Below are 16,466 nucleotides of genomic sequence, written 5' to 3'. Positions count from 1 at the left end.
TAATAATAATAATAATAATAATTATTATTATTATTATTATTATTATTATTATTATTATTATTATTATTATTATTATTATTATTATCATCATTAGTATTATCATTATTATTATCATTATTAGTATTATTATTATCAAGTAATGACGTGATGATGATGATAATATATGATAATTCCTATGGTTTCATTAAGGTGTTCGATCCGTCCATCCATGCCATCCATTCAGAGCTGCACGTCGCTCCCACAAGCCGTGGGATGATGATGATGATGACGACACCAGGGGAAAACCAGGCCAGCTCCTCCTCCCTCACCTGACCCACCACTCCTCCATCCTGGATGATCCACTCACTAGGCTCGGCTCACATCCTCCTCCTCCTCCTGCTCCTCCTGCTTCTGCTGCTGCTGCTGCTGCTGCTGCTGCTCCTCCTCCTCCTCCTCCTCCTCCTCCTCCTCCTCCTCCTCCTCCTCCTCCTCCTGCTGCTGCTGCTGCTGCTGCTGCTGCTGCTGCTGCTGCTGCTGCTCCTCCTCCTCCTCCTCCTCCTCCTCACGGGGAAGCTCGCTAATTGGATTACTAATGATGAGTTGTGCCGTACTGGAAACCCGCAGATTTGAAATGTTTTGGGGTTTCTTATAAAAAAGAAAAGAATGATTGTCTTGTTTTTCTCATATATATATATATATATATATATATATATATATATATATATATATATATATATATATATATATATATATTTCTTTCTTTTAAACTATTCGCCATTTCCCGCGTTAGCGAGGTAGCGTTAGGAACAGAGGACTGGGCCTTTTTGGAATATCCTCACCTGGCCCCCTTCTCTGTTCCTTCTTTTGGAAAATTTAAAAAAAAAGAGAGGGGAGGATTTCCAGCCCCCCGCTCCCTCCCCTTTTAGTCGCCTTCTACGACACGCAGGGAACACGTGGGAAGTATTCTTAATCCCCTATCCCCAGGGATTATATATATATATATATATATATATATATATATATATATATATATATATATATATATATATATATATATATATATTTTTTTTTTTTTTTTTTTTTTTTATACTTTGTCGCTGTCTCCCGCGTTTGCGAGGTAGCGCAAGGAAACAGACGAAAGAAATGGCCCAACCCCCCCCATACACATGTACATACACACGTCCACACACACAAATATACATACCTACACAGCTTTCCATGGTTTACCCCAGACGCTTCACATGCCTTGATTCAATCCACTGACAGCACGTCAACCCCTGTATACCACATCGCTCCAATTCACTCTATTCCTTGCCCTCCTTTCACCCTCCTGCATGTTCAGGCCCCGATCACACAAAATCTTTTTCACTCCATCTTTCCACCTCCAATTTGGTCTCCCTCTTCTCCTCGTTCCCTCCACCTCCGACACATATATCCTCTTGGTCAATCTTTCCTCACTCATTCTCTCCATGTGCCCAAACCATTTTAAAACACCCTCTTCTGCTCTCTCAACCACGCTCTTTTTATTTCCACACATCTCTCTTACCCTTACGTTACTTACTCGATCAAACCACCTCACACCACACATTGTCCTCAAACATCTCATTTCCAGCACATCCATCCTCCTGCGCACAACTCTATCCATAGCCCACGCCTCGCAACCATACAACATTGTTGGAACTACTATTCCTTCAAACATACCCATTTTTGCTTTCCGGGATAATGTTCTCGACTTCCACACATTTTTCAAGGCTCCCAAAATTTTCGCCCCCTCCCCCACCCTATGATCCACTTCCGCTTCCATGGTTCCATCCGCTGACAGATCCACTCCCAGATATCTAAAACACTTCACTTCCTCCAGTTTTTCACCATTCAAACTCACCTCCCAATTGACTTGACCCTCAACCCTACTGTACCTAATAACCTTGCTCTTATTCACATTTACTCTTAACTTTCTTCTTCCACACACTTTACCAAACTCCGTCACCAGCTTCTGCAGTTTCTCACATGAATCCGCCACCAGCGCTGTATCATCAGCGAACAACAACTGACTCACTTCCCAAGCTCTCTCATCCCCAACAGACTTCATACTTGCCCCTCTTTCCAAGACTCTTGCATTTACCTCCCTAACAACCCCATCCATAAACAAATTAAACAACCATGGAGACATCACACACCCCTGCCGCAAACCTACATTCACTGAGAACCAATCACTTTCCTCTCTTCCTACACGTACACATGCCTTACATCCTCGATAAAAACTTTTCACTGCTTCTAACAACTTGCCTCCCACACCATATATTCTTAATACCTTCCACAGAGCATCTCTATCAACTCTATCATATGCCTTCTCCAGATCCATAAATGCTACATACAAATCCATTTGCTTTTCTAAGTATTTCTCACATAGATTCTTCAAAGCAAACACCTGATCCACACATCCTCTACCACTTCTGAAACCACACTGCTCTTCCCCAATCTGATGCTCTGTACATGCCTTCACCCTCTCAATCAATACCCTCCCATATAATTTACCAGGAATACTCAACAAACTTATACCTCTGTAATTTGAGCACTCACTCTTATCCCCTTTGCCTTTGTACAATGGCACTATGCACGCATTCCGCCAATCCTCAGGCACCTCACCATGAGTCAAATGGGAACTTCAGTGAAGGGCGCAAATGGGGAGGTGATAACAAGTAGTGGTGATGTGAGAAGGAGATGGAATGAGTATTTTGAAGGTTTGTTGAATGTGTCTGATGACAGAGTGGCAGATATAGGGTGTTTGGGTCGAGGTGGTGTGCAAAGTGAGAGGGTTAGGGAAAATGATTTGGTAAACAGAGAAGAGGTAGTAAAAGCTTTGCGGAAGATGAAAGCCGGCAAGGCAGCAGGTTTGGATGGTATTGCTGTGGAATTTATTAAAAAAGGGGGTGACTGTATTGTTGACTGGTTGGTAAGGTTATTTAATATATATATATATATATATGTATATATACTTTACTCCTAATGAGTAACCCAATTAAGAGTCACCTCAATTATCCGGGTAATGGAGCCAATAGATTACATCTCATTTCAACAAAGCGCCCGTTATATCTGCCTTTATTACACTCGTTGCTTATCTGATAAACAGCTGTGAGTATTCGTGTGTGCTCATCTCGTATAGCTGTGAGTATTCGTGTGTGCTCATCTCGTATAGCTGTGAGTATTCGTGTGTGTTCATCTCGTATAGCTGTGAGTATTCGTGTGTGCTTATCTCGTATAGCTGTGAGTATTCGTGTGTGCTCATCTCGTATAGCTGTGAGTATTCGTGTGTGCTCATCTCGTATAGCTGTGAGTTTTCGTGTGTGCTCATCTCGTATAGCTGTGAGTATTCGTGTGTTCTCATCTCGTATAGCTGTGAGTATTCGTGTGTGCTCATCTCGTATAGCTGTGCGTATTCATGTGTGCTCATCTCGTATAGCTGTGAGTATTCGCGTGTGCTCATCTCGTATAGCTGTGAGTATTCGTGTGTGCTCATCTCGTATAGCTGTGAGTATTCGCGTGTGCTCATCTCGTATAGCTGTGAGTATTCGTGTGTGCTCATCTCGTATAGCTGTGAGTATTCGCGTGTGCTCATCTCGTATAGCTGTGAGTATTCGTGTGTGCTCATCTCGTATAGCTGTGAGTATTCGTGTGTGTAGCATATTGCCGTATTACTAGATGATATTATCTCGATCCCTGCTTGATCTTTGAAACCATTCCCCATTGCAGTATAAGGGTTCGGATCAGGTATCCACACACACACACACACACACACACACACACACTTACACACAGCCTCTCAAACCGCTCACCCTCGTCTTCAGTTTGTGGTCAGCGTTATAAAAAGCGACTGCCTGGGTCTTCGCCCTTATAATAACACCTCTTCTCACTCTTTTTCCCCCCACTCTGTACGCTCACCAGGTTCCTCATGTGTCGCCTGGGAATGAGTTCACGTCGTGCGGGTGTGATCTGACTGGCGAAGGTGTTTCCACTTCTGTGGCTGTGACATCAGAGGTCTGCTCTCTCTCTCTCTCTCTCTCTCTCTCTCTCTGCGTGTGTGTGTGTGTGTGTGTGTGTGTGTGTGTGTGTGTGTGTGTGTGTGTGTGTGTGTGTGTATGTGTGTGTGTGTGTGTGTGTGTGTGTGTGTGTGTGTGTGTGTGTGTGTGTGTCACATAGGAACACCGGGCGGGAGGGGAGGGAAATGGAAGGGATATGTCACATGTGTCACACATTCACTGGTCGACTTCTCCACACACACACACGCTCAGTCGTCCTCAGCTGCCTGGGGCGCGCGCGGGCTGCCCCTCTCCCCGTTTCCCCCACACTGGCGCATCACGCTGGGGGTCGGTCTTATATGCATAAATCAAGACATCAAAGGGTTAGAAAACGGAAGCGCGGACCGTGAAGCTTTGGTACAAAACTGATATATCACAGCGGGGGTGGGAGGAAGGATATGGTCGTTCGTATTATCACCATATCCTTTTTATGGCGACTCAGAGTACAACGTGTGTTGACAGTTGTGCGTCTGATGACACACACACACACACACACACACACACACACATGCGTTAGGGTGAGCGAAAATCTGTAAACGTCATGGGAGAATAAGATGTTTTGGGAGGAGGTTAATAACTTGTGAAAAAAAACAAGAGAACAGATGGGAACATCGGTGAAGGGGGCAAAGTGGGGGAAGTGATAACAGGTAATGATGAAGTGAGGCGGACAATGGAGTAAGTGTTTTGAATGTGTTTGATGTTAGGGTGGCAGATGTAGGGGTGTTAGAGTCGGGGTGGTATGCGAAGCGTGAGTTATGGAGAGTGGTGTGGTGAAGAGAGAAGAGGTGGTGAAAGCCTTGCGTAAGATGGAATGCGGCAAGGCGACTGGAGTGGATGGTACTGCAGCTGAATTTAGTAAGGAAGGAGGTGACTTTGTTGTTGAATGGTTAGTTAGGATTTTCAGTGTATGTATGGATTGTGGTGAGGTGCTTAGAGATTGGCAGAATGCTTGTATAGTGCCGCTGTATATTGGCAGCGGGATAAAGGTGAGTGTTCAAACTACAGAAGTGTATGTTTGTTGAGAGTACCTGGAAAGTTGTATTGGGGGGTTATTGCTTGAAAGGGTGAGGGCATGTACAGAGCATCGGATTGGGGAGGAACAGTGCGGTTTCAGAAGTGGTAGAGGATGTGTGGATCAGATGTTTGTTTTGAACAATGTGTATGAGAAATACTTAGAGGAACGGATGGATTTGTATGTGGCATTTATGGATCTGGAGAAGGCATATGATAAGGTAGGTAGAGATGTTGTGTCCAAGGTCTTAAGAATATACGGTGTGGGAGGAAAAAATCCTCACTTCACCCCTATCTCTATTCTTCTTTTGGAAAAGTAAACTAGGAGTGGAGGATTTCCAGCCTCCCCGCTCCCTCCCCTTTTTAGTCGCCTTATACGAGACGTAGGGAATACATGGATAGTATTCTTTCTCCCCTATCCCCAGGGATAATATATATATATATATATATATATATATATATATATATATATATATATATATATATATATATATATATATATATATATATATGTATATATATATAATCCCTGGCGTTAGAAGAGAAAGAACACTGCCCATGTGTGCCCTACATGTCGTATTAGTCGACAATACGGGGCGGTAGCCGGAGGCTGGAGATCCTTCCTTCTTAAATATTATCAAACAATAGAGGAAACAGCGGAAGGAAAGAGGAGGATATTTTTCCTCTAAGGCTTAGCCACCTGTACTTGACACTTCCTCTCTCACGCTGGCAACAGCGAACAGCTATGAAGAATGGAAGAAAGAATATATGTATATATTTGTCTGAGGATTGGCGGAATGCATGCGTAGTGCCACTGTATAAAGGCAGTAGGGATAAAGGTGAGAGTTCGAACTACAGAGGCATAAGTTTGTTGAGTATTCCTGGGAAATTGTATGGGAGGGTATTGACTGAGAGGGTGAAGGCATGTACAGAGCATCAGATTGGGGAAGAGCAGTGTGGTTTCAGAAGTGGTAGAGGATGTGTGGATCAGGTGTTCGCTTTGAAGAACGTGTGTATGAGAAGTACTTAGAAAAACCGATGGATTTGTATGTGGCATTTATGGATGTGGAGAGGTCATATGAAGGGTTGATACAGATTCTTTGTGGAAGATCTGAAGAATATACGGTGTAGAAGGTAAGCTGCTAGAAGCAGTGAGAATTTTATCTTCTTTTCGAGGGTGTAAGGCATTCATGGAAGCAGGAAGAGGGGAAAGTGAATGGTTTCAAGTGAAGGTTGGTCTGCGGCCGGGGTGTGAGATGTCCCAATGGTTGTTGAAATTGTTTAAGGATGGGGTGGGGAGGGAGGTGAATGCGAGTCTTGGAAAGAGGGGCGAGTATGCAGTCTGTTGGGGATTGAGAGAGCCTGGGAAGTGAGTCAGTTGTTATTTGCTGATGATACAGCTCTGATGGCTGATTCGAGTGAGAAACTGCAGAAGTTGGTGACTGAATTTGGAAAAGTGTGTGAAAGGAGAAAGTTGAGAGTAAATGTGAATAAGAGCAAGGTTATTATGTTCAGCAAGGTTGACGGACATGTTAATTGGGGTGTGAGCCTGAATGGAGAAAATTCGTAGGAAGTGAAGTGTTTTAGATACCTGGGAATAGACATGGCAGCGATTGGAATTTTGGAAGCGGAAGTGAGTTGTAGGGTGGGGGAGGAAGCAAGGGTTCTGGGAGCGATGAAGAATGTGTAGAAAAAGAGAGAACGTTATCTCGAAGAGCAAAAATGGGAATGTTTGAAGGTATAGTAGTTCCAGCAATGTTATATGGTTGCGAGGCATGGGTTATAGATAGAGGCTGTACGGAGGAGGGTGCATGTGTTGGAAATGAAATGTTTGAGGACAATATGTGGTGTGAGGTGGCTTGATCGAGTGAGCAATGAAAGGGTAAGAGAAATGTGTGGTAATAAAAACGAAGGTATGTGTGGCTTGGTTATAGATCGGGAGCTGTGGTTTTACACATGACAGCTAGAAAATGGATGTGATCGGACGTGGCCTCTCTTTGTTCGTCTGTTCCTGATGTTAAATCGCGAACGCGGGAAATGGCGATCAAGTATATATATATATATATATATATATATATATATATATATATATATATATATATATATATATATATATACACATTATAGTTCAATGAACACGCAGTTTCATTGTACACATAGTGCCCTCCAGCAGAAAGGATTCGAACCCCCTTATCATTCGTGTTAGAGCTGAGCACCGTAAATAATAGGCAGCATAGCCTAGTTGGGAGCGTACCCACCTCCCACACAAGTGGTAAGGGGTTCGAATCCTTGCCAACAGCACTAGACTCCTTCCACACAAATATTCTCATAACTATCCACCAACTTCCAAGTAGAACACTAAGAAGCTTGTTCCCCCATGCCTCACACTGCAGTAACCTCTCCTCACCCATCACACACCACGATGACATAGCCCGACAAACACAGAGAACAAAAACCGACGTCCCAGCCCAGTCTTATATTCCAACGCATCAGCAATAAACCCGTCGGTCGGATGCCACACTCCCTAGACAAACACGAGTCACACACTCCTCCCTCCCGCTCTTGACATCACCCGTCACCACCACAACACTACAAACTACCGTTTCACCTGATCCCAACGACCCTTCATGATGGCCCCACGATGCAAACTACCACAGAGGAGACGCCGTTTCACTTACCACTGTATTGCCCTGCAATCTCTACTTAAAGACACACACACACACACACACAACTGCTCACAACTTAAGACCTGGTGAACGTAGCCAGCCTCTTCAATGCCGCAGGAGCCTCAAAAGGATAAAAGGAAATCCTGGAGGATGGAGGATGTCAGTACTATCATATTATATTCATGCAAAAGGATCCCTCGCATCTTCAGAAACACTCCAAAATTCTCGTGTCTTCTCCGTGAAATGTTTTTATTTGAAATTCTGTCCATCACAGCAGAGGCTTTGTACGACCCAAATATTTTCCTCTTCCGTCCAGGAAATAAACCTTATACTGTGACCTGAAAATCCAGTCGAATACTGCTTATCTCGGGGGAAAGATAACCTGCCCTCGAAGTAACGTACGTTGAGATGGAGCTGCGAGGAATATTGAGAGAAGGAAATGGACAAGATTGAGGAATGCACTGCGCGTGCGAGTTACGGTTATGATATGAGCAACACACGGAAAACGAAGAAAGAGAAAAATTGAACGCTTGGTGACGCATTATTTCAGCAGTCATGCTTCTAATACATCTGCTCTGGTCACGAGAGATATGTGAAATTATGAGGACATTTATGTTTGAGGAAGGCTTCATTGGATCAATATGTGATCAATGATGTGATCATTACACGAAAGTGCACTTGGGAACTTATCGTGTTTCATTTTCCCCGTGGACTCATAGGAATATATATATATATATATATATATATATATATATATATATATATATATATATATATATATATATATATATATATATATATATATATATATATATATATATATATATATCAAACAAAACGCAAAATATATTACTACAACCAGCAGATGTCAACTGCGCACAAAAACCACATCACGCAACCGCAGAAGATAACACATTCAAGCCAGTAATCTACACCATAAACAAATAAACAAACGCAAAACAAGCAGCCGGCAGTACAAATAACGGGACACAACAAGAGAAATCCAACGTAGTGTATGGCTCCAGATGCCAACAAAGGTTGAGTGTGAGGGCCTCACGTGGGGAGCACAACCTGTGCGACGACCTGGGAGACAGACTCGTCCATATACACACCTACAGGAAGGCTCCATCTCACCACATGTCACCAGGAGACACGACACTGCCCCCCATCACACGAGAGACGATCGTCAAATCTACGAAGGATGATACGTCTTGCGTACGCCAACACGTCACGAAAGGACTGGTTATGATCAAGGGACACCAACCAGAACACTGGCTGAGACTTGAGTCCTCCAACTATACACGCCCCAGCATCGCTTTACAACCCAGTAAGTGCTCAGCACTGCTACATGCACGTCCGCCCTACTGATGGTTACCCGGCCTCACCCAGCTGGTCACAGCCAGTCCCTTCGTGGTCTGTGGGTTGAGGAGGTTTACACCGCCATTTCTCGTGCGAGGTTGTTGGTCCGTCCGTCCCTCGTCAGGAGCCATCGAGGCCAGCGGATCGTGATCCACAACCACAAGCAGCGCAAGACCTTGCAACTTCTTTTAGAAGTCTCTCTCTCTCTCTCTCTCTCTCTCTCTCTCTCTCTCTCTCTCTCTCTCTCTCTCTCTCTCTCTCTCTCTCTCTCTCTCTCTCTCTCTCTCTCTCTCTCTCTCTCTCTCTCTCTTCTCTCTCTCTCTCTCTCTCTCTCTCTCTCTCTCTCTCTTCTCTCTCTCTCTCTCTTCTCTCTCTTCTCTCTCTTCTCTCTCTTCTCTCTCTCTCTCTCTCTCTCTCTCTCTCTCTCTCTCTCTCTCTCTCTCTCTCTCTCTCTCTCTCTCTCTCTCTCTCTCTCTCTCTCTCTCTCTCTCTCTCTCTCTCTCTCTCTCTCTCTCTCTCTCTCTCTCTTCTCTCTCTCTCTCTCTCTCTCTCTCTCTCTCTCTCTCTCTTCTCTCTCTCTCTCTCTCTCTCTCTCTCTCTCTCTCTCTCTCTCTCTCTCTCTCTCTCTCTCTCTCTCTCTCTCTCTCTCTCTCTCTCTCTCTCTCTCTCTCTCTCTCTCTCTCTCTCTCTCTCTCTCTCTCTCTCTCTCTCTCTCTCTCTCTCTCTCTCTCTCTCTCTCTCTCTCTCTCTCTCTCTCTCTCTCTCTCTCTCTCTCTCTCTCTCTCTCTCTCTCTCTCTCTCTCTCTCTCTCTCTCTCTCTCTCTCTCTCTCTCTCTCTCTCTCTCTCTCTCTCTCTCTCTCTCTCTCTCTCTCTCTCTCTCTCTCTCTCTCTCTCTCTCTCTCTCTCTCTCTCTCTCTCTCTCTCTCTCTCTCTCTCTTCTCTCTCTCTCTCCCTCTTTTCTCTCTCTCTCTCTCTCTCTCTCTCTCTCTCTCTCTCTCTCTCTCTCTCTCTCTCTCTCCTCTCTCTCTCTCTCTCTCTCTTCTCTCTCTCTCTCTCTCTCTCTCTCTCTCTCTCTCTCTCTCTCTGCGTCTCCCAGTCACTTCCCCGCCCTGTCGTGCGTCACTCTCATCATCATCATCATCATCATCCACTCACCATCAACTCCCTCCTGTGATCATACGGCTTGAAGGAGTCCATTCACGCTTCCTCACTCCATTGTGGAATTGATATACCTGAGGATGGAGGAGGCCTGTTGTGGGCCTGGTCATGCTTAACGTGGTCCGGGATCTTTATCTACGTCTGATGCTTCTCTTCTGTGGTTAGTGAGGCCAAGTGCTCAGGTGCCCGACCCTACGTACTCCCAGCTGACGCCCACGAACTCTTTTTCAGCCTCCGAAACTACCAAAGGTGCCTCGTGATCGTGCAGAGGGGGGGGCTTCTTCCCTGGTGTGGGGTCGTGGTTATGGGTCCCTACACCTTCCCATCTTGGGCTAGACGCTAGTTATTCTCGTGTCCACAACGCCGCCAGGGACACGCCTCGCGACACACGTGTCCAATACATTAACGCTGATCCTCTCCGCCCCCCGACACCAGTGGCTTGCTAGATTGGTGCTTCCCCAGGCCACACGAGTTACGACCTACCACGCTAATCTGAATCCCCCCCCCCCAACAACATCCAGCCGTACAAAGTTTGCCTCAGTAAAGACCAGGACCTGATTATAATCCTGGTCACCACGTCCCTCATTCGTACTCTTTGCCAACGAAGATTATCAACCTATGTCCAGCCCCAACCAACCAGCCCAGCCCAGCCCAGCCCAGCCCAGCCCAGCCCAGCCCAGCCCCTTCCTCCTGGCTCGATGCACTGTTCTAGCCACTGATAATGATGACTCAGTCTTGTCCCCTCATCCGGATGGAGATCACAACTGCTACCCAGGTGTAACCTATGTCTTTGAGACTCGCTAGACATCCCCACACACCCACACCCACCTCTCTCTCCCGCACGCTGAAGATCCAGTGTGCTGCTGGCCCCCCACTGTTGCAGATGGCTTCCTCACTCGTGGAATTCTGTTCCCGGTTCTATATCGGTGTCTCCCAGTGGTGTAAAGACCTGATCAGTACCTCGAAGTACTGCGGGCGGGAGGTGCTTTTGAGTGCCTGCAGTGCGGCCACGACTCCAGCAGTTGTAAGGCTCAGCAACAGACTGGCAGCCATTGTGCTGAAGTTGGTCACAACCCTCGCCGGTGCAAGCCGCCCCTCCTCCCCAGGCACCAGTTTGTGTCAAGCGCAAAGGCCCTCACACTTGCGGTGTCGGGACGATGCCCGCGAGGGGGGAAAGAACAACTTGGTGCACATCCTCTCCTCCTTCCTCCTCCCTCCCTCCGCCACCACCACGAACCAACCACAGCCTCACGCAGACCCACTACCACACAACCTGTTCCTGAATACCACGTCCTCTGACCTCCTCACCCTCCAAGCAAGGATGCATGCATGCATGCATGCATGCATGTGTGTGTGTGTGTGTGTGTGTGTGTGTGTACACGTGGTTACCATGGCGTAGAACTAAGGTTCGGCGCGGACGCACTGCTCAGAAACAAGAAAAAATAAATAGGCAGATCACAGGACTCCACCTCAGCCTTCTCCCACTCGCCTCTCCTCCTCCCACACCCACCCCCGAATATATTACATTCTTCTACCCTTAGATCCTCCCTCAGGAATCCAGACCCAGTACCCTCCTCCTCCACACACACACACACACACACACACAAGCTCTTCAACCATCATCCATCTTCTCCTCCCACGTCTGCGTCCTCTGTTTCTCGGTTCCTCCTCCCCACTGAGCCACTTCGCCTCATTATCCTCCCTCGACGTTTTCAGGTGAGCCTGAGCCTCGTCCCTGGACGTACACGGTCTCCCTCCCGCCTGTAGGTTACGACTACCGTGTCGTTACGTCGTTAGCCCCGTATGCGTCTCATGCCCAACTCTTCCATACCAGACGAACGTACGACAGGGAGGATCTTCCTCGCGACGCCATCTACTCCGTCTCTGGCACACAGATCTTCCTCACTTCTGATACGATCCCGTGGATGAAAAAAGAAAAACGATTATCTGGTGAGCATTATTAGTATTATCTTTTTCTCCTTGGATTAAAATAACATTATGTGGTGAGCATTATTAATATTATATTTTTCTCCTTGGATTAAAAAAAGATTATCTGGTGAGCATTATTAATATTATATTTTTCTTCTTGGATTAAAAAAAGATTATCTGGTGAGCATTATTAATATCATCTTTTTTTCCTTGGATTAAAAAAGATTATCTGGTAAGCATTATTAATATCTTTTTTTTTCCTTGGATTAAAAAAAAAGATTATCTGGTGAGCATTGTTAGTACTATTTTTTTTCCTCCTCATTTGGCCTCATTATCATTTCGAAGGTGAATTCCAGCCAGGGAATCTCCCCTTCTCATTAAAGGTTTTCTGTGTTGGAATCTAATTTCTTTCCTTAATATTTTTTTTTTCATCTTGAACGCCGTCGGCAAAGAAAATGATTACGGTGCAAAATTAATAGCGCACTTCAGGGAGATAACAGTACTGATTATCACCTACATGTTGCCCATAAAGGTGAAATACATCGCTCTGGAGTACAAACTTTCATTTGTACTTCATCTTCTAAGTACCCTAGGACCCAGTCACTAGGACCCAGTCCCTTCCGTTCCCCAGGACCTTTCCCAAAGGGTTCTCCTGTCGAATACACCTGGTCGAGTGCTGCTGGGGAAGGAGGTCTTCTACACTCCCTTCACAGCCTGGGTTGGGTTTAGGCTATACTGGTTGTGGGTCGACCAAACACAGCCTTTGGCTGGGTCTAGCTTACTGGTTGTAGGTCGGTGGTCGACCAGACTGTCTGGGCCGGGTCTGGGCTACTGGATGTACGTCGTTGGTCGACCAGACAGCCTTTGGCTTTGTCAAGCTTACTGGTTGTGGGTCGTTGGTCGACCAGACACAGCCTTTGGCCGGGTCTGGCTTACTGGTGGTGGGTCGTTGGTCGACCAGACAGTCTGGGCTGGGTCTGGGCTACTGAATGTAGGTCGTTGGTCGACCAGGAACAGCCTTTGGCTGTGTCAAGCTTACTGGTTGTGGGTCGTTGGTCGACCAGACACAGCCTTTGGCCGGGTCTGGCTTACTGGTTGTGGGTCGTTGGTCGACCAGACAGTCTGGGCTGGGTCTGGGCTACTGAATGTAGGTCGTTGGACGACCAGACAGCCTTTGGCTGGGTCAAGCTTACTGGTTGTGGGTCGTTGGTCGACCAGACACAGCCTTTGGCCGGGTCTAGCTTACTGGTGGTGGGTCGTTAGTCGACCAGGCCAGCCTTTGGCCGGGTCTGGCTTACTGGTTGTGGGGCGTTGGTCGACCAAGCTGAAGGAAGGCCTCCGTCCGCAGACGCCCCCACACATAGACACAGCGTGGCGGGTGTGGTGGTACACTCCACACGTACTACGTATGTGTCCAGGACACAAGTACACGTCTCGGCTGAGCATCCCACGGTGTTCCTGGTGTTTACATACCCGGGGGCAAGGGAGATGAAGACTCCTGGGCCTCTGATCTTTACGTGGGGTGTGCGTGCTCTCTCTCTCTCTCTCTCTCTCTCTCTCTCTCTCTCTCTCTCTCTCTCTCTCTCTCTCTCGTGCCAGGTAGGATGCTGCTCGCGAACGTTACTCGAGGGGAACCGCATCTTACACGATTTCACCGGGGGCGGAGGATGGTAATACCTCTCCCGTTTCGGCGCCAGGGGGAGGAGTGTTCTAGCCTGGGAAGATCACAGGCGTCTCAGCTGCGCGACTTCCAGTAGCAGGGGAAACGTAGACTCCTTCCTCAGAGTGAGAAGTTCTTTGACGAGATTGGACTCCCAACGGTACAGCCTCGCCGAAGGTGGCTTTTCACTCGCTTTGTAACCTGGAGGAAGCGGAGTCCGGTAACACCTTTGATATATATATATATATATATATATATATATATATATATATATATATATATATATATATATATATATCACTTGTCCGTCGTTTCCTGCGTTAATGAGGTAGTGCCATGAACAGAACAGAAGAATTGTCGCATTTGCTCACATCCAGTCTCTAGCTGTCGTGTGCAATGCACCGAAACCACAGCACCTTATCCACATCCAGGCCACCCCCCCCCCCCCCAATTCCTTTCCATGGTTTACCCCGGACGCTTCACACATCCTGGTTCAGTCCATTTTGATGACACGTTGCTCCCCGTGTACCACATCGTTCCAGTTCACTCCATCTCGTGCACGCCTTTCACCCTTCTGCATTTTCAGGCCCCGATCGCTCCAAATCTTTTTCACTCCATTCTTCCATCCACAGTTTGGTCTCCCGCTTCTCCTCGCACCCTCCACCTCTGACACATATATCCTCTTTGTCAACCTTTCCTCACTCATTCTCTCCATATGTCCAAACCATTTTAACACACACCCTCTTCCTGCTTTCTCCACCACACTCTTCTTATTACCACACATCTCTCTTACCCTTTTATCATCCACTCGATCAAACCAACTCACACCACATGTTGTTCTCAAGCATTTCATTTCCAACATACCCACCCTCCTCCGCACAGCCCCTATCTATAGCCAATGCCTCGCAACCGAACAACATTGATGGGACTACTATGACATCAGACATACACCAACTGCCTCTCTCTCTCTCAGATAACGACCTTTCTTCCCCCATTGCACGTGACAGCTAGACACTGAGCGTGAACGAATGTGGCCTTTCTTCGTCTGTTTCCTGGCGCTGCCTCGCCGAAGCAGGAGGTAGCGATATATATATATATATATATATATATATATATATATATATATATATATATATATACATATATATATGTGTGTGTGTGTGTGTGTGTGTGTGTGTGTGTGTGTGTGTGTAATCATTCATATACATACATTCATGGACTGAGAATATTCATAATGCCGCTATTAACCTGAATTTTACTAAAAGGAAAATATATCAGTAACTATAACACACACACACACACACACACACACACACACACACACACACACACACACACACACACACACACATTTGCCCTGCTGACATAAGCGGATTTAGTGCAACAAATTTTATTGTTAATGGAAATAGAATATGAGGGTGAAGCACAGAATATGATGGTGGAGCACAGAATATGATGGTGGAGCACAGAATATGAGTTTGGAGGATAGAATATGAGGGTGGAGCCCAGATTATGAGGGTGGAGCTCTGAATATGAGGGTGGAGCCCAGAATATGAGGGTGGAGCCCAGAATATGAGGGTGGAGCCCAGAATATGAGGGTCGAGCACAGAATATGAGAGTGGAACAGAGAATATGAGGGTGGAGCACAGAATATGAGGGTGGAGCCTAGAATATGAGGGTGGAGCTCAGAATATGAGGGCGGAGCAAAAGACGGCGAACGTGAGGGCTTCAACTTAATGGGAAGAATTCACCCACTTCGTATGGTAGTGAAGGGTCCAACCCTGTAAATAGAGGATCTCGTCTCTCAGGTAAGGGGATGCCACAGTCTCAGTGAATTTGTAGGATCAGGAGAGCAGTAGGCGAAACAGAGGAAAAGTGTTGGGGTGGTGGGAGGCAAGACCTTGAGCCACATAACATCAAAGTTTGGGGACTCAAGACTTCCCTGAGGCGCGAAACAAGTGTGTCGCCATGGTGCATTTACTGAGCATTATGTAAGAGGAAATACACACACACACACACACGCACACACACACACACACACACACACACACACACACACACACACACACACACACACACACACATCTAGTCTCCCCTCCCACTCTCTGTGATTCACTCTGGTGCAGTTTCCGTTGTCACGTCTGCTTGCACAGGTACCCGAAGCACCCCACTTCCTCCGAGTCCACTCCATTCAGACTTACACACGGACCATCCTGTCTCTTTCCCCTCACCACACCTTACTTTTATCTCATATTTTCCCTCACGTTTCTCCTTCCACAACACACCCCCTAGAGTCTGTTACGTTTCTCCTTCCACAACACACACCCCAGAGTCTGTTGCGTTTCTCCTTCCACAACACACAACCCCAGAGTCTGTTACGTTTCTCCTTCCACAACACAACCCCAGAGTCTGTTACGTTTCTCCTTCTACAACACAACCCCAGAGTCTGTTACGTTTCTTCTTCCACAACACACACCCCAGAGTCTGTTACGTTTCTCCTTCCACAACACACACCCCAGAGTCTGTTACGTTTCTCCTTCTACAACACACCCCCTAGAGTCTGTTACGTTTCTCCTTCCACAACACACACCCCAGAGTCTGTTACGTTTCTCCTTCCACAACACACA

The sequence above is a fragment of the Panulirus ornatus genome, chromosome 13, assembly GCF_036320965.1.
Source record: "Panulirus ornatus isolate Po-2019 chromosome 13, ASM3632096v1, whole genome shotgun sequence".
NCBI classification, from domain to species: Eukaryota; Metazoa; Arthropoda; class Malacostraca; order Decapoda; family Palinuridae; genus Panulirus; species Panulirus ornatus.
Note: the sequence above shows the minus strand (reverse complement) of the source record.